General features: G+C 35.0%; 1 protein-coding gene across 2 annotated transcripts in view; it reads right to left on the minus strand.

The window, feature by feature from the left end:
- LOC136038500 (RNA polymerase II-associated protein 1-like) overlaps positions 1-17542 on the minus strand; it is a 138704-nt gene extending 121162 nt beyond the window's left edge. Inside the window, exon 1 of one of the 2 annotated variants that reach the window (XM_065721583.1) lies at positions 17443-17542. The gene's annotated coding sequence lies outside the window, so the exon portion shown is untranslated. Of the gene's footprint in view, positions 1-17382 lie in introns of both variants that reach the window. The other variant, XM_065721584.1, reaches the window with a different exon arrangement.
- Between the last annotated feature and the right edge of the window lie 3787 nt (positions 17543-21329).

Consider the following 21329-nt stretch of genomic DNA (forward strand, 5'->3'; position numbering starts at 1 on the left):
CAGATGAAAGTAATGAGCAACATTAAAACTGGAACCTACCATAAATTACTGAGACCTCAGGAGGCTGTTACCTGCTCAATCATTTCCTCTTTACACTAAATTGCGAATCTTTTTCTTATTATTGCAAGAATCTAAACCATTGCGCATGAGTAAGAAACTTCAAATTTTATTATAATGGTTAAAGAATGAATGAACTTATTAATACAAAGTTGCTTTAAACAGCAAAATATTAGTTTCAAATAACTGGAAAGGCAGAGGGTAAATGAAACAATTACAGTTACTAACTGAGAAAACTTGTTATGTTCTTTAATTCTGTCAGAAAAGCACTAGCAAAATTTTATAATGAAGGTCAGAAGTTGATTTTGTTTTCAGTTTTACTCTCAGTCAATGCTCTCATTTTTAAAATAAAATAATTTTTGTATTGAATTGTGTTGCTGAAGGGACACTTCAGTTTTGTGTCCTTTTTTCTTCTGCTCCTATTTTCAATTTATTTTTATGATTAAAGCAGCAGGTATCTAACCTCTGTAGTTTTGAGGAAAGTGTGGACTTTTGGCCAGATTGATAAATGTGATAGGCCTTTTACATTTTGGAAAGTTATGTGCAATTCCAGGGTTCGGACAGGTTGGTTCGTTTGAAATTATAGGCTCTGTCCTATTTATATAGGATTTCCAGAGCCCAAATATAGGCCAAATATAGGATTCGGAATCAGATCGGCGGTAAATGGCGTGGTCACGGTCACGTAAATTCGTCATTTCCCGAGTTTCTGCTTTTTTTTTAATCAGATACACATACTGTGCCAACAATTGACTGATACAGGTAAAATACCTGGAATCACTCTTGCTGCTTCTAGGGCATCAATTTCGATGAGGTCAGTTTTTCTCTTTGCAGGAGACTGCTCAATTCTCGCAGATTCCACCATCTGCTCTCTTTCACTTGTTCTGGACTTCACAGCACCTTCGAGCAAAGAAACAGCTAGGGCAATGTCTATGGAACTCTCGGAACCGGCAACCTTCTTCATTCTATCGGTCACTTCTTGAAGTAGAGTATCTGCTACTGTTCTCTTTTCTCTTTGCTCTGATGCTCTAAGTTCTTTCTTTTCCCTTTCCAGGTCTTCTATTTCTTTCTTTTTGTCGTGGACCTCCTTCAACTTCCACTTGTTGTCCTCTTCAAAAGCTCCTTTCTTCTTCTCGGATAGCTCTTCTTTTTTATTTTCATGCAGATATTGTTGATAACGAAACCGTGCAGAACGTGCAAGATTCAACAGTCCTTTTGTAATAACAAACCGTTCTGGTTTTCCTCCATAAAGTCTCAACGTGTCATATACACGTTCAGACATTAATGCCTGGTCTTCACCGAGAATCCTACCAGAACACGAGAACCCATGCTCGACATCTGCGCTGCCAGGCGATAACGTCAGCATTGCTTTGATAAGCTTGGTAAGTTCCGGGCACTTGCTGTCCCTGCGCTCATTCACCAGTCCAAAGTAATGGCTCCAAAAATGATCGATCCGAGTAACGTCCTCACGGGGTCCATTTTCTGTTCGCAAAAGCAGCCACTCAACCTGGGCGACGTCTGAGCTTGCTCCAATCGCAATCTCGCGTGCCACAGCCGCTATGTCTGCAATGCTTCTTGAATCCTTCATGTTGATCGGACTCAAAAAGCGTAAAGCCTCTAGAAAACCATCTTTTCCAGAGGACATTTGTTCAAAATATGGCGAATGCCCACAATAAAATGTTTTCGCACATTGATATAGAAAATGGCCTTGTCTTTCAGTGTTGCTTTCTCACGGAAAGATCGTTCCACATTTTCTGAAACTATGGGCTTTTCTGCAAATTTTTCAGCAAGGTTCAACATTTCAGGTGAAAAATTTTCAATCTTGGTCACGAAATCTGGAGTAAAGACCCGTCCACAAAGCGTCACAACTAGTCTTTTGATCTCTGAGTTCAGAACATGAATGAGAGGCTCTTCTTTCTGGAACAGTTGGGTGAAACTTATGAACAGTTCTGCTGAGGCTAGAACAAACTCGAGTTGGGCCTTCATCGTCTCACTTCTGATATAAGCCACAATCTTCAGAAATTTGGGAGTGGACAGAAGTTTCTCCAGTTTTTTCTCTCTCAGCATGAAGTTCAGGAAGTACTCTAAGATTGCTGGCAACTGCTGCATGATTCTAGCAAGGGCACGTCCGATCGTCAGCCAGCGGCTTAGGACATGCTACATGAAAGCATTCTCTGGCACTCTTACTTTCTTTTGGCACTTTCAATAGTCTTCACAACGTGAAGGCCAGCCGTCAAAAAAAGAATGCACAAGAATAACAAAGTCGGAACTTTCTTCTCCGAACACCGGAAGACCTTTCAAGAAAGCGTTTGGATTATACGTATGTTTCAAGTACCAATATTCAACATTCCCTTTCCTGTCACTATCTTTTTTTTTGTCACTGAAATTGTTCCAAACGCTTTTGTTGACGTTTGGTCCATCACTTCCAAGCGCTTCCATCACTTCCAAGCGTGATCAGTTTTTCAAGTGGCAGCTGATTCTGCTCAATGACTGACATAAGCTTCCTACACAGATCATCACTTGTCGCGTGGCCCATTAACTTGTGCATAAAAGTCTGGTCTGGATTGCGTTTATATATGAGGACCAATATCGAACACGTATCTGTAACTCTTTCATACCAGCGTTGTTGGTTGTCCCGTCATATTCTAGTACATGATATGACTGAATGTCCTTCACAAGCATTTGCTTACAGTAAGGATGCAGCGCATGGGTGATCAGATACATGAGTTTCTTCACACATAGGGGCATTTTGTTGAGATCTTACCGGGGAACATTGCATGGAAGGTTGCGACAGTATGGTCTGAAGAGTTAGCAGACATGGAATTCTGTACCGTCTGAAGTGCCCATATTAACTCAGCTTTATAAGCGGCATCATGCTCACAAAACATGTTTGTACCAACTAACGGTTTATCCTTGGTTGTTTCATCAACTCGAGATTTCCCATTCAGATGAAGCTATAGTGGATGCAGTTAAGCAGTAACTACGGCTTTGTGTTCTGCAGATCGCACATGTTGGTTTACCCCTGAGCAACACCAGCTGTGCAACCAAAATTTTTCAAGCAGAGTTTGCAAAAGAACGAGTACTGGTCGTTCCCAGTCTTACACCATTCGCCAATCTTTCTACTGCTGCAATCCGTCTTAGCAAGCCATGAACTATTAAACTTGGTAGGCCCCAAACTTAATTACCAAGCATCACCTACAAAATAGCATCCCAAGATTAAAAGACCATAAAAAGAAAAAATACGGATATGTCCAAAACTGGGCCGTCTTCAAATCAGCCTTTAAAATAGCGTTCAGGCAGGAAACGCATAAGTCGCAAGAACTCCAGTCTTACTAAGCAGATACTGTTAGCCTGTATACTGATCTTTGCTCATTTCGGACAGGCCTAAAATGACAAAAAACAAAACACAGGCTACTAAGTCAACACAACAGCATAGCCCAGGCAGAAGCAGCTTACTAAGCCCAGTACAAAACATTAGTTAAGTTCAAACAGCTCAACAGTTGTAATTAATTATCGATCTACACCAAAAGACTGCACGGTCTACAACAGAGTCAAAAGCAAAAAGACAAGCACATCTTGGCTTACTTAAAGAGAAGTGAAAATTGTAAATCATGAACAATGTTCTTAGTGCTCTTCAGCGGAAAATATAGGAATAATAGGATTTTAGCCAAAATATTGGCATTTTATAGGAGTTCATTAGAATATAGGAATTTATAGGAACTTATAGGCGAGTCCGAACACTGCAATTCTTGTCTGGAGCCAACAACAATGGTTTCTGCCTGTCCTTGAGCCAAAACAAACATGCTGAGTTTTATAGTCCATGTATCGGCTATCAGAAAAAAATGGCCCTTTTTTTAATGTGCAACTTATCCAGAAGATGGCGCCATATATCCTCCGAAAATTTTCGCTTGTCTAGTCTTTGAGGGCAGAGTCAACAGCTAAATCTGACCATTGGTGGAAAAAGCAGGAGAGGTGAGGCAAATATAAATCAAAGTATATTTGTTATAAATACTGAGCTTAGCTGTGAAATAGGCAATGACACAGGTGTATCCCCCTATTCCATTTTGCATAAGCTTTAGATGTGCCCTGTGGACATGCAACCACATAACTTAATTCAAAAAAATAAAATAAAAAGGGCAGAAGCCAACTGGCAGCATACCATTTGTTGCACAGTGCATTCCTTAATGGAATCCCTTTAGTCATATGGTGCAGAAGATAACACAAGACCAAAGCAGCCTAAAATATTTTAATAGCCATATTGGTTTTTTGAAGCTTGAGTGATGGCGGTAAAAATTAATCATCAATAGGAAATTTATGATTATTATTTTTAAATCTACTGTGTTGAACATACTTAAGAGCTCATGTTGATGTATGTTTTAATACAGATTATAGCATTATAGTATTTTATATTAGTACTACACATTATATTATTATATATTGCATTGTATGTATATTATATATTACATTATATATATATATTAAATAAAAAAACTAGTTTTTTTAAACTGAAAGTAAGGAGCGACATTAAAACTTAAAACGAACAGAAATTACTCCGTGTATGAAAGGGGCTGTTCCCTTGTCAACACTCTGCTCTATATGCTAAAGTTTGACTATTTCTCTGAATTCTACTTTATTAAACAGTAAAAAACTTTAGCGCAAATAGCAGGGCGTAAACTTATATATTTAAAATCAGCATGAAAATTTGATTCTTTTGATGTATCTTTTAGTATCAAAATTCTGTTTTCTAGAGTTTCGTTTACTATTGAGCCGGGTTGCTCTTTACTACAGTTCATTACCAACTGTTTGATATATATGTATATATATATATATATGTATATATATATATGTATATATATATATGTATATATATATATATATATATATATATATATATATATATATATATATATATATATATATATATAGAGAGAGAGAGAGAGAGAGAGAGAAAGAGAGAGAGGCGCCATTTGAGCCAAATCTTGGGGTGGGCATGAACTCTATCTTGGCCCCCCCCCCCCCCCCCGACTCAATTCGTGTTGTGCAAGAAACGATATTTTTCTTGGGTTTTGGCAGCACATCGATCGAATATTCTAAGTAAAAACGCCTTTTCAGCACCCGTGTGTTGCATGGAAATGTGCCGTAACTAAATGTGGAGCTCGGTCACACTGACCTCTAAGATAAATTATACATCAAAGATCACAATCAATGAGGTTAAGTGATTAAACTGAAAGTGGAAAATTCAACCAGACTACAGGCTGGTCTTCCTCAGCACGAAACTTTCTTATTTAAGTAAACAATACGTTGGTGAAAGTAATCTTCATTGACATGCTGAGGGTTGTAACCGAAATCTCAGTTTTCCCTGAGCAGAAATCTTTCAGATCAAATGTATTTACAAAAAGGAAAAAAATTACAAGAGAAAAAAATATTACAAAACTCAAGGTAACAAGGGGAACCGTCGAGGTTTCATCTTTGCAAAATCATCAACAAGCTGGTCATATTCCATATTCTTACTAAATCCTTCTCTGCAAACATCAAAAAGAGGTGACTGAGACGATTGTCTCCTGTTATAGACTGCAGGTAGTTTTTCACTATTTCTAGGCTAGAAAACAAACGCTCATTGCTCGCTGTTGTCACAGGAGGTGTGGCAGCAATACAAAGTACTTTAATTACTTCTGAGTAAGCCACTGGTAACACCTGAAGCTGGTTGACAATGTCTATTTCAAATCAATTTCATGCAATTTCAAATCAATTGAACAGAATGGATTATATTGGACATAATGGATAATTATGGCCGGCAAAGGGCCCTTTGTGGTGGAGGCCTGGGTCTCCCTGGAAAATCTGGGGTGGGCAGTTGCCCCCCCCTGACCCCCCCCCCTAAATGGCGCCTCTATATATATATATATATATATATATATATATATATATATATATATATATATATATATATATATATATATATATATATATATATATATATATATATATATATCTATCTATATATATAAAAATAAGTTGTCTGTCTGTGGATGTGTGGATGGATGTGTGGATGGATGTGTCAGGTGACGTCACCTGAAAAAACTGGATTAGGTGACGTCAAAACTGAAAAAACTAAAAAAAGGCAAAAACTACAAAAAAAAACTAAAAACTAATAAAAAAAATAAAAAAGCTAAAAAACTAAAAAAACTATAAAGGTAAAAACCAATAAAAAACTAAAAAAAAACTGAAAAAACTAAAAAAAGGCAAAAACTACAAAAAAAAACTAAAAACTAATAAAAAAAGTAAAAAAGCTAAAAAACTAAAAAAACTAAAAAAACTAAAAAAAGGTAAAAAACTAAAAAAAATAAAAAATAAAAAAAACTAAAAAAAAGGAAAAAACTGAAAAATAAGCTAAAATAAAGGTAAAAACCAATAAAAAACTAAAAAAAAAAAGGAAAAAACTAATAAATGACGACACTCAAAGAGAAAGCGACCAGGACAAAAAACTAAAAAAAAAGGCAAAAACTACAAAAAAACTAAAAACTAATAAAAAAAATAAAAAAGCTAAAAAACTAAAAAAACTAAAAAAAGGTAAAAAACTAAAAAAACTAAAAACTAAAAAAAAACTAAAAAAGGTAAAAACTAAAAGAACTAAAAAAGAAAAAAATAAATGACGACACTCAAAGAGAAAGCGACCAGGACAAAAGGAATGTTCGATTAGCAATCAACAAAGCACCGGGACACAGGGAGTATAAATGACGACCAGGACACAAGTAAAAAAAAAAATTAACAAAACTAAAAAGAAGGTAAAAACTACAAAAAAACTAAAAAGAAAAAAAAACTAAAAACTAATAAAAAAACTAAAAAATCTAAAAATCTAAATAAACTAAAAAAGAAAAAAAAAGGAAAAAAATAAAGGAGAAAAACAAAACTAAAAAACGAATGTATATACAGACCGGTACACCGGGATACAAATGACGACCGGGACACAGGGAATATAAATAACGACCGGGACACAGGGACACAACTACAACGGGGACACCGGGGGAAACAGGGGGATATAAATGACGACCGGGACAAAAAAACTAAAAAGAAATAAAAACTAAAAACTAATAAAAAAAACTAAAAAATCTAAAAATCTAAATAAGCTAAAAAAGAAAAAAAAAGGAAAAAAATAAAGGAGAAAAACAAAACTAAAAAACGAATGTATATACAGACCGGGACACCGGGATACAAATGATGACCGGGACGCGGGACACAGGGAATATAAATGACGACCGGGACACAGGGACACAACTACAACGGGGACACCGGGGGAAACAGGGGGATAACCTGACAATCTATTTATATGCAAAGACAATGGGACAGCAAAGAATGTTGTATATTCGCAAGTTTTACGTAGTTAAAACCATATATATATATATATATATCTATATTCACAGGTGGGACATAGGGACACAACTACAATGGCGCGTAACTATTATGGCGCGTAACGACTTACGCGCGCGGGGGGGCTTGGGGGGGGCGCGAAGCGCCCCCACCAACTAGGTGTTGGGGTGGCGCGAAGCGCCACCCCAACAGCTAGTATATATATATATATATTAGGGTGGAGCTTATTTTAAAAATTTTGGAAATATTATTTTCTTACCCCCCTAAGTTGTTCCATATCACCTGAAAACATTGTAGAAAAAGTTTGAGCCATTTATAATAATGTTTAGGGGTAGCTCAAGTACCTCAAAGATTAAGAAAAAAAGTAAAAAAGAAGGAAAAAGTAAAAAAGAAGGATTTCGAGCAACTTGTATTTTGCTTAAAAACACATAAACAAAATTGTTTAGTTCCTATTTATGGTTGACCGGATAGAGTCTGTTTCCTGCTATCGGGATAAGCTCTGCGGTGTTCATTGACAACTTGCAGCAGAACCAGACATAATTTAGCCGGCAATGCAAAATTTCCATCCTTCAGAGATGAACGTGTTCAGACTTGTTTGCTTTTGACCGGTTACGCTTACTAGAGTCTCGGACACCAAGACTCAGTCTGGTGTAGTTTTTTGCTCGAGGCGATATTGTATCAGTTCTGTTTTGTTATCAGTGTTGTTTTTTTTACAATAATAAGCTAATTGTGTATTAACTTGTCTCAAGACAGTAGATTTCTATAACGTTAATGACTACTGAGCGTTGATTGACGAATTTGAATGTAACTGAGCCTATTCTTTTGTTGGAGAAGCAATGAGTTGAACAATTTTTGCTCTTTTTTCTAAAAAAAATTCACCCTACCTAAGCTCATGATTATAAATTCTGTTTTCTTTTTATTTCAGACCCAATTGAGACTGAAAATGTTAGCAAATGCAACTAGATCTCGAACGGAGTTATATCTCATTGGTAGCTCTGTGTCTGAATTAAGAGGTAGCAAGCTGCCTTCATTGCGAATGGCTCTTGGGTTCTTCCTTCATCTCCACCTTGAACTGAATGAGACCATAAGGCACTCGTCGGCTGCTGCTGTAACCGAACTAGCAAAGTTTTGGCGGAAAGCTCGAATTCCAATGAGAGATCATCAAAACTGTCAAACCAAGCTTGAGCAGGCATTTGAAGAATGGCGTCTTCTCAAGAAGAACAAAGCACGAAAGTCATCAACTCAACAGGCGAGAGAGGCGGCCTTCGTATCTAGGCTCGAGGATCTTTTTGACATCGCTCACGCCGATGCCCTGAACACGATGTCAATACAAGAAGACAAAGATTTCTTGTTAGCCCAGCGAGAAAAAGGGAGACGGGGGTCAATGGTTGGCGTAGATGAAACACTAGCTTGCAAGGAGAAAAGGGTGTCTGAGAGAGAGCAGCAAACACTTAAAAGACGACAGCAAACAGAGAACATACAACAGATAGAGGCTTCCACAGCCGAACTTACCACATCTGGTTCAGAGATCAGCGCAGCAGAAGACGTTGACAGTGAGGGGGCTGTTGGAGGAAGCAGAACTCAAAAAAGAAAGAGGGGCCGAAAAGCTGTAGTTACACCTGAACTAGCAGCAGCTCTTGATCGTACTAAAGTATCAGACCGCAAGGCTGTTTTTGTCATAGCAGAAACTGCCAAAAGCTTAGGAATGACTATTGACCAACTAGCTCTAAATAGAGATCCAGTTCGCCGACTCAGAGCAAAACATCGAATTCACAGTTCTGCAAGCATCAGAGCCAAGTTTCAGAGTGATGTTCCCCTCGTTGTCCACTGGGACGGCAAACTGATCCCCGACCTCATTGGAAAAGAGAAGGTTGATCGTCTGCCTGTTTTGGTTTCCGGAAAAGAAGTTTTACAGCTACTCACAGTAGCCAAGCTTCCATCCGGAACAGGCGAGGCTCAGGCTTCTGCTGTCTTCGGAGCTATTGAAGACTGGGGCATACCCGGCAATATCCGAGCCATGTGTTTCGATACTACAAGCTCAAACACTGGCAGGATCTCTGGTGCTTGTGTTCTGTTGGAGCAGAAGCTAGGTAAGGAACTCTTGTCACTGGCTTGTAGACATCATATTATGGAGCTCGTCATTGGTGCTGCGTTTCGAGTGTGCATGGGATCGACATCTTCTCCTGAGGTTCCACTCTTCAAACGCTTCCAGGACTATTGGAGATTCATAGATACAGATAAATATGAAACAGGAATTGCAGCTGATGATGTGGCGCGTCTAGTGGATGACATCAAACAAAGTACCATCGATTTTGCTAACAAGCACCTTGAACAGAGCCAGCCGAGGGATGATTACAAGGAATTCCTGGAACTTGTGCTCATCTTTCTTAGTGCTACTCCTGCGAGAGGAGTACGATTCATGTCACCCGGAGCGATGCACCATGCCAGATGGATGAGCAAAGTGATATACAGTTTAAAGATCTGGATGTTCAAGGCTCAGTTTAGACTGACTCTCACAGAAGAAAGAGGTTTGCATGACGTGTGTGTGTTTGCAGTACGTGTGTACCTGAAAGCCTGGATCTCTGCACCTTTAGCCTCAGGTGCTCCGTACAGTGACCTACTACTGCTGAAGTCGCTGCTCGAGTACTCGTCCATCCATTTGGCAATCTCAAAGGCCACATCAAACAAGTTTTCCGGTAACTTGTGGTATTTGTCACCCGAACTCGTTGGCTTGGCTTTCTTCGACAGTCGCGTCAGTTCGTCGACGAAGAGACTGATGGTGAGTGCCATGCAGAGTGAAGACGACCAGGAACAGGAACATACCAAGCGTATCACCATTGATCTTGATTCAGCCAAGAATAAAAACCTGGAACATTTTGTTACAGCAAAGTCAGCAAAACTTTTTCAAATGATGGATCTTCCGGATGGATTTCTCACAGTTGATCCAGACTTGTGGGAAGATAGACACGACTACAAGCTAGCGTCAGAAACTGTGAGGTCACTCAAAGTCGTCAATGACCACGCTGAGCGAGGAGTGGCACTCATTCAAGAGTAGAGTGGTTTTAAAACCCAAGATGAGTCGCAGCTGCAATTTCTGCTGCAAGTTGTCAATGAACACCGCAGAGTTTATCCCGACAGCAGGAAGCAGACTCTGTCAGGTCAACCATAAATAGGAACTAAACAATTTTGTTTATATTTTTTTAAAGCAAAATACAAGTTGATCGAAATCCTTCTTTTTTTTCTTTTTTCTTAATCTTTGAGGTACTTGAGCTACCCCTAAACATTATTATAAATGGCTCAAACTTTTTCTACAATGTTTTCATGTGATATGGAACAACTTAGGGGGGTAAGAAAATAATATTTCCAAAATTTTTAATTTTTAAAATTTTTAATCGAAATCCTTCTTTTTTTTCTTTTTTCTTAATCTTTGAGGTACTTGAGCTACCCCTAAACATTATTATAAATGGCTCAAACTTTTTCTACAATGTTTTCATGTGATATGGAACAACTTAGGGGGGTAAGAAAATAATATTTCCAAAATTTTTAAAATAAGCTCCACCCTAATATATATATATATATATATATATATATATATATATATATATATATATATATATATATATATATATATATATATATATATATATATATATATATATATATTCTCTGAGGCCAACCTGACTTTCATACATAATGATGATAGAAGGTAATAAGCTTACCTAAGCTATGGATGTCAGGTGACTGATTTTTCTTCTAACAATAATTTCGACAGGACCTGTGCCTGTCATCATCATGGATGTCACCTGACATCCATAGCTTAGGTAAGCTTATTACCTTCTATCATCATTATATATATATATATATATATATATATATATATATATATATATATATATATATATATATATATATATATATATATATATATATATATATATATATATATATAAATATATATATATATATATATATATATATATATATATATATATATATATATATATATATATATATATATATTATAAATTATTACATTATATATTATAAAGATAGTAAATATATTATATATTGGTATTATAGACTATAGTATTTAATACACATAGTAACTTTTATATATATATATATATATATATATATGTATATATATATATATATTATAAATTATTACATTATATATTATAAAGATAGTAAATATATTATATATTGGTATTATAGTATTATAGACTATAGTATTTAATACACATAGTAACTTTTTTATTGTTCTTATTTATGTTTCCTATGTGCAATTATTTCCATTCCAGGATGAGTCAATTTACTAAGTGAACTAACACAAAGTGTTACTGTGACAAAACACAAGTATTATATTTTTATCTTTTAAATGCTGTATTTGATTTTTTTTTGTTCTTAAGTAATAATTTGCAAATATTTGTGGAAACCAAAGATTACAAGAAAAAAAATATATACCATTAGATTGATTCTCAGGTGGTGTTTCAGTGTTCTATAGATGAAAGTGGTTTCTCCAATATGTAGAATAATGGCCAAGGCCCCAAAGAAAGTGAGGATGTTTTTTCTTAGAAATTTAAGGCTTGAAGACACAAAATTGGGGTGCTGGTACAAGTGCTATGATTAGTTTTATTTTTCTATGGAACAGTTAAAAAGAGTTTTGGTGCAGAATGTTATTCCAAGCTAAATTTATCAATGAAACATATTAGAGTTTGGATTCAGGTGCAATCTAACTGTCTACCACTTCTAACAAATTGGAGGGATAATAATTTCCCTAATAGATCACGAATTTGCCACAATGCAGCATTCTGGAGGATGGATTGGGACCTTTTCTTTTTAGGCGTAATGACATTGCAAATCTAAGGAGAGCTTTGTTTGATGGTGGAAATAATGAGCTGCTACAAGGGACCCTTAAAATATCTCCTAGACATATAGTGGCCCCTTTATTTTAAAGGGTTTAAAAGCCCAAAAAATAGGAGTTTTCTTTCATTCATTTGTAACTACTTATTTATTACATTTATTTGTGTCGGTTTTGTCTACGGCTTTACCCTCTTTGAAATACACCTTTATGCTCTTGACTAACTTTCACATATATAATCAAAAAGTTAGTCAACAGCAAGCAAATAAATACACCAGGACTCTACTCAAAAATAAGCTAAGACATGACTTGTTTCAACAAAAAATTGAGGGGGGGGGGGGCAAAAGTGAGCTATTAGCTCTTTAAATCTGGCAAGAACTTTAAACTTGTATGACTGGAAGATCAAATTAAGCTCTTGGCCCCACAAACATCTCTTCCATCCTCCCCCAACAAGTGGCCACCAACTTTTACCAAAGTAAACCAGAGGTAAAAACTCGAGGGTACAAATACCCACCCTGCACCTCCTCATCCCAAATTAATATCCCCTTTGCCCTTCCCATTGCTAACTTCTCAGCAGCACAACTGGCATATATTGCACATATTGTGAAACAGATTTATGTAAGTTTTTCAATTTGTATAGTTGGTGAACCAAAGCATGCATCCCTCCACTGATATCCAGCCCCTCCTGCCACCAACTTTTGGCACAAATATTGAAAAGCTTCACCTGTTGGAACAAAGTCCTCATAAAATTTTTAATCTTCCTGATTTGACTGCCAAAAAGGGCTGTGTCACTCCAAAAACACCATCAAAACGCCTTACCCACCATCAACTTCTTAGCAGAGGAGGTCCTAAAGGAGCTCAGAATTCTGTATCTAAGTTGGAGTGGTTTTAAAAGCCAGGTGTTTGAAGAGTGATATATGTTGCTATCCCTCCCCCACATAAAAAATAGAGTTCCCACTTTTCTGCCTAAATGTTGAATATCTGCAAAGAAAACAAAATTTATTTTGCATGCCTTCCACCAAACACTACAGACATAACTGTAACCATTGATGTTGCGTTTTTGCTTCAATGAAAATAGCATGGAGGGATAGAGTAAGAAAAAACAGTTTCTCCAGCTTCTGAAGCTACTCTTGTAAAATCTAGTGATGAATAAAAAAGAAAATCTCAAAAATGGCCTTGCAGAGTGCTTATCACTCTATAGTCCTTTAGGACCACCTACTTCCTGGCCAATAAATTTTGCAAGATGCTGCTGAGAACACCAGAAAAGTTTTGGTTGACAAACCTATGCAAATGTCTTAGCACTACACCAAGGAGGAGTATTGGAGATACTGAGGATTCTTGAGAATGATTTCAAATATTGAAAAGTTTTTATGGTGGTTAATAGACACCATAAAAGAACGACCAGCTCCATTTATTACATATATATATATATATATATATATATATATATATATATATATATATATATATATATATATATATATATATATATATATATATATATATATATATATATATATATATATATATATATATATATATATATATATATATACATATATATATTCTACAAACCAAGATTAGAAAATTGGAAGCTACAGTGATGACAGTAGTCAAATATGGCTCTGAAGCATGGGCACTCCAAAAAGCAGATGCAAATCTAATAGATGTTTTCCAGAGAAATGGCCTACGGATTGTTCTGGGTACCCGGCTGACTGACCCTATTTCAAACAGTAGGTTGTACAAAAAGTGTGGCTCAATAACGCTTTCTGGGGCTATAATGAAAGAAAGATTGAGATGGCTAGGACATGTTCTATGAATGAAGGATGACAGATTACCAAAGATTGTCCTTTTTGGCCAACTGTCTGGGGCTACACGGAAAGCAGGTTGTCCTTGTCTGGATTGGGAGGAAGTCATAAATAAAGATTTAAAGGAAATGGGAACTTCCTGGGAGGTTGTAAAGAGGGGGGCTTTAAATAGATTAGGTTGGAGGAGGAGCGTGCGTAGCTGTGTTGGCCTCAGGCGGTTTGGTGCTGCAGTGAGTTATTAGTAGTGTATATATATATATATACATATATATATATATATATATATATATATATATATATATATATATATATATATATATATATATATATATATATATATATATATATATATATATATATATAAAATTAAATGTTTTTCTGTCTGTCCTATACGTACTGCTACATTGTGCATCTAATTGCCAAGAGATTTTTGGGTATAATTTTTTGGCCTCCCTCCTCCCCCCAGCACCCCTTTGTACTTTTCACACTGACAGACATTAGAAACTTCAGAACATGGATACTATTTAGTTCCTTCTGGTCATGTTATTCATGTATTCTGGATCTTCAGTTATATTTATTTAAAAATGGTTTCTTTCATTAAACTGACATATTTAATTATGAAATTTTGTTTTAAATAGTTTCTCTAAGTTTGGTTTTCAACATTTTTGTTAATTTGGTATTCAAACTATTTTCTAAATTCTAATTTAAAAATACTATTGTTATTCTGACTCTACTGTGGAAAGCATGACATTTGGAAAAAAATAATGCTTTTGATTATTGATTCTGTGTATTATTGTGTTTTTCAATTTATAGACTCATTTCCCCAATGAAAAGTGATTGTAGAGGGGACTTTCTAGGTGAAAATTTTCTGCAACGAGGCATTTTTCAAGTACTTTGAGACTAAAAAATATAATTGTTATTAATCTGTGTTCAGGGGTGTGGGATTTGCCTTAAATTTCTGGTAAATATGGAGCATTCCACATTTCTGACCTACAAGCATAGTGAACATGCCACTCAATACTTTTTTATGTTCTTTCTGAATATAGTAATAACTTTTTTGCAAGTTTAATTTTAAGCCCTTTTTGGACTTCTGAAACTGATGATTTTCTAAAGGGCTAAGGTATCTACTTTTTCATTATAAATCCATCTTGTAAAACTTACATAATTCATAAACATACAAGCATTGATCAGTCACAACTAAGTTGGATAAAAAAATCAAAACAATTCTGTCATGTTTTCTTCTTATTCTGTTAGACTGCTTAATAACTGCCATTTTGAATAAATGTCAAAAAACAGCTGGTAGAAGAAACACAGGAAATAGAAAAATATTAAAATCTTTTTGATTTTCCCTTTTTTTCAAACTTAATTATGAAAAATCAATACTTGTGGATTATATAATTCTAATGAAATTGATTTACAATCCAATAGTAAGTTTGAATTTTAACTCTTTTTATAACCACAAACTATAGCAAAAATTATCATTTTTAGGAGTCCAAAAAGGGCTTAAAATTGAATTTGAAAACAGAAGCAATTGTTTAATTTGGAAAAAGCAGAAAAAATAGTATTTAGTAGTATATTAACTTATTTGTGGGTCAGAAATGTGAACTGTTCCATATTTACCCTATTTCCTTTCTTTTGATATTTTGCCTATTTTTTCATAATAAATGTATTGAATTTTTCTAATTATTTTAGAATATGGTAATTCTATTGCCCAGGAGATTTGAAATGCCTATGAACAAATATATATTACAATTCAAGCAATTAAAAATAGAAGATACATTATTTGGAATCTGCCACTACTAGGGGAAGCCAGGGCCCATAATAATGGTGGCAACCTTTATATTTAGAGACCTGAGTGCTTATTGGAAAACCAAATAGACCTAGTACTACTCTTTTATTTTTATAGTGTATCCTTCAGAAGAGGTATATAGACTAGAGTGTTACCTTCTTCTGTCTGATAACTTTTGAGGATACTGGGATCTAACCTAACAACCAAAAACCAATTAATATATTTGAAAAGATTACAAAGATAGCAAAAAGCTACTCATCAAGGATTCTACTATATAATTAGGCCTAACTAGTCTAGTGAACTTTGTTTCAGACTATCCTTATTTAAGTGAAAAACCAGGTCTTTTAGTTTTAGTAACCAATGCATTACTTGATATAAAATTCAGTAAGATAAGATAAAATTCTCAAGAAGCTATTTTTGCTATCTTGGAAAAGGATTAAGTTGGGGAAATAAAACTTTCAGGGATAGATCTATAAACTAAAGCATGGGTAAAATTCTAGTTAATTGACTTCTTGCTATCTTGGAAAGGGTTTAGGTTAGGAAAATGAAACTTTCAGGGATGAATCTACCAACTAAAGTATGTCCTGGGAAGGTATTTTGAAGTAGGCTAACTACCTCTACTCTATCTCCCTCTAGAGGGCCCTGACCTTTGATGACCTTTAAAAATACACGTGTTAAAAAATGAAACCTTGCAAAATAGATCTTCTGCTTAATTGAAGTACAACAAAATTGTTTTCAGCTTTGTAACTTTGCTTAATTTTATTTTATAAGGTTTAAAAGATATGCAAATACAATTCCTAAATTTTGAAATAAAAATTGATATGGCTCAAAATTCTACTCAATTAACAGCAATTGCACTTTCAGAACAAAAGGCAGATGAAAAGCACCTAGTAACTGAAAATTAAGGTAAAATGTTTTTATTTGTCAAAATTTCAATAGGTATAGACCTGTCATGTAGGCAAATTTCAGGGCCCTCTAGAGGGAGAAGGAGTGGAGGTGGATACTTTAAAGTATCTTCCTGGGACATAATTTAGCTTTTAGACCCATCCCTGAAAGTTTCATTTTCCTAACTTAAACCCTTTCTGAGATAGCTAGAAGTTAATTAACGAGAATTTTACCAGTCTTCCTCTACACCTTCTCTCTCTAGAGGGTACTGACCTAAAAGCTCTGTGTTACAAAAGTGAAACTTTGCAAAATAGATTTTCTATTTAAATAAAGCAAAATAAAAGTATTTTCAGCTTTATAACTTTGCTCAATCCCAATTTATTGAGTCACAAAGTCCTAAATTTAGAAAAAAAAACAATAGATATGGCTTAAAATTCAACTCAAAAAGATAGAAATTGCATTTTTCGAAACTAAAACCCAAGAAAAGAAGCTTGGCAATATTTTTCCTCAGTAGCCTATGTTTTACCCTATCTTTTTGGGCCTGGATTAATTACTGGAGGTTTTGTCCTAACCTAACCCCTTTACAAGACAGTCAAAACCACCTTGTCTACGATTTTTACCTAGAATAATTATGGCTGCGTTAGAAATTTCGTAGACTGTCACTTCTTTCAGTAGCTCACCTGTTTATCTTTCTTATTCCAGGACATTCAACTCACGTTACCAAAAACCTCTTTCAGGCTATTTTGAAATGTACAACCAAAGAAATATGGCTATTATTTGCTAGATGGCATTTTTTTTCACTGCTGCGATTTTGCGGCAAATGACACAAATCGTGCAATAAACGACGCAAAACCATCCGTTTTGCTGCAATGTCGGATGCGTTGAACAATTTCAAATCATACGACAAATCACATGCATTGCTCTGATTAAAAAATATCATAACCAAAGTCATGGAGCTGATTGAAAAGCTAATTTAGGCTGTTCTAGAGTTTGTCGCAGCGACGCAAAAGTCTGCGTTTCCTTGTGAACCTCCATCCGACTCTGTCATACCTCTGTTCTGCCAGAAAAAATCGTGTCGGTTTTGACGCAGCAGTGGGAGCCAGGGGTAAACAAGGACTCAGCATATCTTTAAACTAAGGAAGTCCGTAACTTGGTGTGCCTCAGATTTTGCTTTGTTTTTGCATAAGTTGGGACTCCGCTCAATCTCATGACTTTTTTGTACTAGGGAAAGATTTTGCTTGTTTGAACACCAAGACATAGAGAAATTGAACTTAGCTTGTTTTGTACCGAATCAAGATTCAGCTAGTCTAGGCAGTAAGCCAGAAGTTCCTCATTAATTTGTGTCCTAAATTGTGATTTAGCTTTGTTTTTGCATCAAATTATTTTGGAGTGGGCCTCGTTTTGCATTGAATCAGGCCTTACTAAAAAAATAAAATTCACCGAATCAGAGCGTTGATTTTTTGTTTATCGAAACAAAGGTAAATGTTTTTATTTGTTTGTTATTAGGTAATATGTATTATATATAACTAACAGTTCAATAAGAAAATTCCTGTTACTTGACAGTGAAACACACACACACAAAATATCTATGGATGTTTCTGGCACGTTCACAATGGCTGTCTTCAGCATAGTGTGACCGAAATATTCACAATGGCCGTCTTCAGCATAATATGACCGAAATATTCACAATGGCCGTCTTCAGCATAATGTGACCGAAATATATAGAGATAATTTTTGTGTTTTTCACTGTCAAATGAAAGGATTTTCCCAGTTGAACTGTTAATTATAGGTCATGGAAAGGCAGTGTGGTCTTCAAAAATACTAGTGTCCATATAATCATTCATCACGAACAAATAAAAGTTCAATAGAAATAAATCACCATCACACGAAACTACTACTACTATTATTAATTCACCACATTACCAAGCCTCCTGAGGTCGTCACAGCTACGTGCACACCTCCCCCATTTGAATCTGTTCAAAGCCTCTCTCTTCATTGGTGAACCCAGTTTTAACTTTTGGAGGGGGATGGATAAATTGACTGATGGTTGATAGTATAGGTTAAAAAGGAAAAATAAAGAATTTTTTTATTTGATTGAATTTAAGGTGCATTCCTTACTGGGGCAAAACTGTAAATATATAACTATAAAATAAAATCAAGCAGCCTTTTTTGTGGGCTAGTTAATCCAAAATGTCTTCTGTATTGATTGGGACATCCCAGTGTATGGATAATAAGGCCAATCCACTAACTGTTTTTGACCTGAGGCACTCCTTGCATAAGATTTCACTCTTCTCAGGATAGAAAAAGAACGCTCGCACGTAGCCGCAGTAAGAAAACTATCGTTGCATCAATGTTCAAAAAGTGATACAGAGTGGAAAGTGATACAGAGTGGGGAAATTACTCTTATCATATTCTTTTAAGCACGTATGAAATATTTTGGTGCCTTGTTTCCTAACAATATCCACACCCTCATCCGCAGAGCTAACTTAGCTTGGAAACTTCCCCTACAGCTGTCTGCATCAAGATACCAACAAATAAGCAGAGCATCTAATATATCCTTTTTTCTTCGTCAATCAAAATACAGTGCTGAGGAAGTAGGTATTGTAGTGACTCCAGCAACTTTCTATGGTTAAGAATTCGCTGATACAGCTGGTGTAGAGAGTATTTGACAATAGGATAAATACAGAAAGTTGATAATACGTTTCAGGATCCTTTTATGCTGTTGCGGAATTATCTCTATAGGTTTGTTTAGGTGCTATTCTGGGCATTCTAATGCTAATTTCAGCAAAAACCACAAGGACCGTGATATTTGTGAGCAAAATGCAAAACATTGATATTTTTTACCCTTGAGCTTTAAATAGTTAGGGTTGGGGAGAAGTTTTAGGATGTCATAATAAAATTACCGATGTTATAGCCGACTATCTTAAATTCTTAGGGGAAAATCAGTCTAATGAATAGACTACAGCATGCTTTTGACATTTTTTTTTCAAAGGGAATTTTTTTCATTTGCTATTTTTCTCAAAATCTGTACGGTGTCTTAGCCTGACTTTTTTTTAGAGCGCTGAGAAGAAAGTATTCAAGTCAGAAAATTTTGAACCTCTGGCTGAAGGTTTTAAACTACGTAGATATTGACAGAAACTTTTGATTACTTTTATTACAGTAATTCGGTAATTCGGTAATATGGTATAATGGACAATCGGTCTGAAGTCTAGTACGTTAACTACTCAGCTAGGATGGCTTAGTTGTTACCGAATTAAATAGTTAAGAAATACTGATTTTTTTTTAATTCATGTATTGCTTACTTAAATTTTAACTTTAGGTATTGGAGGCTTATATCAAGGTGTTACTGCCACAATAATGAAACAAGGGTCGAATCAAGTCATCCGGTTCTATGTCATGGAAACATGTAAGGATTGGTATTGGGAAGTTGACCCGAAAAAAGATGTTCCTAAATTAGTGGTGTGAGCCTTTGGCGCGATTGCTGGCGCAGCGATGGCTGGTTATATAAAAAGACACATAAGTGATACAGAGGCTTAAAATAGGCTTTTCTTGGGTTTGTAATCTGACTGGCTGAAAATCTTAAGTAAATAATTTTGATCAATGTGAATCTAAAGATGTTCTTTCCCTTCTCGTTCGGTACCATCGGTTCGGTTTTGTAAGTATTTTAAGCTCGTTTTTAAAATTCCCATAATCATTTTTTTTTCTTTTACCATTAAATTGAACCAAAATAATGGCTACCACCCCTGCCAATCAGCATACATACTTGAGTGCTGAGTAACCAAATATCATGAAATGCCAAAATTTTTGCACTTGACAGTTTTTTTTTGTTTTTTTTTTAAGACTTGCTCCAAACAATTGTTAGTCTGTTTTTACTATAAGCCGTGGTTCGTTCTTTACTCCTCTTTCACCCATGGCGAAAGAACTTTTTGACGAAAAGGCCAGTATCCTTGTTAAATTGTTTGGTTTGTATTGTTAATTTTTTGACTTCGTGGGGTATCTTAGATTTTGTACAAGTAACAAAATTATTGATCATAATTATTTATATATGGTCTGGGCTCTACTGTATCTGAGTGCTTAATTGCATTTCACCATTATGAAAAAAGTCTTCGATGGTTCTAAATATTGCGAAATATTGTATATATATATATATATATATATATATATATATATATATATATATATATATATATATATATATATATATATATATATATATATATATATATATATATATATATATATATATATATATATATATATATATATATATATATATAAACATATATATATATATATATATATATATATATATATATATATATATATATATATATATATATATATATATATATATATATATTTGGTGGTGGGGGGGGTAGTCATCTGGATTAAATCACTGAACAAAAAAAAACTTAACTACATTTTGAACAAAACAATATGTGATTGAAAGCGTTTCATTGGAAGACGTAAAGGAATTTATGTTTGACAATAGTTCTTAGTTGATAGAAAAGTTCTTTGAACAGCTTGTCTAATTGATAAAAAATTAATTTTAGAGGCAGATAAGACT

Source organism: Artemia franciscana, chromosome 18 (assembly GCF_032884065.1).
Source record: "Artemia franciscana chromosome 18, ASM3288406v1, whole genome shotgun sequence".
In the NCBI taxonomy this organism is placed as follows: Eukaryota; Metazoa; Arthropoda; class Branchiopoda; order Anostraca; family Artemiidae; genus Artemia; species Artemia franciscana.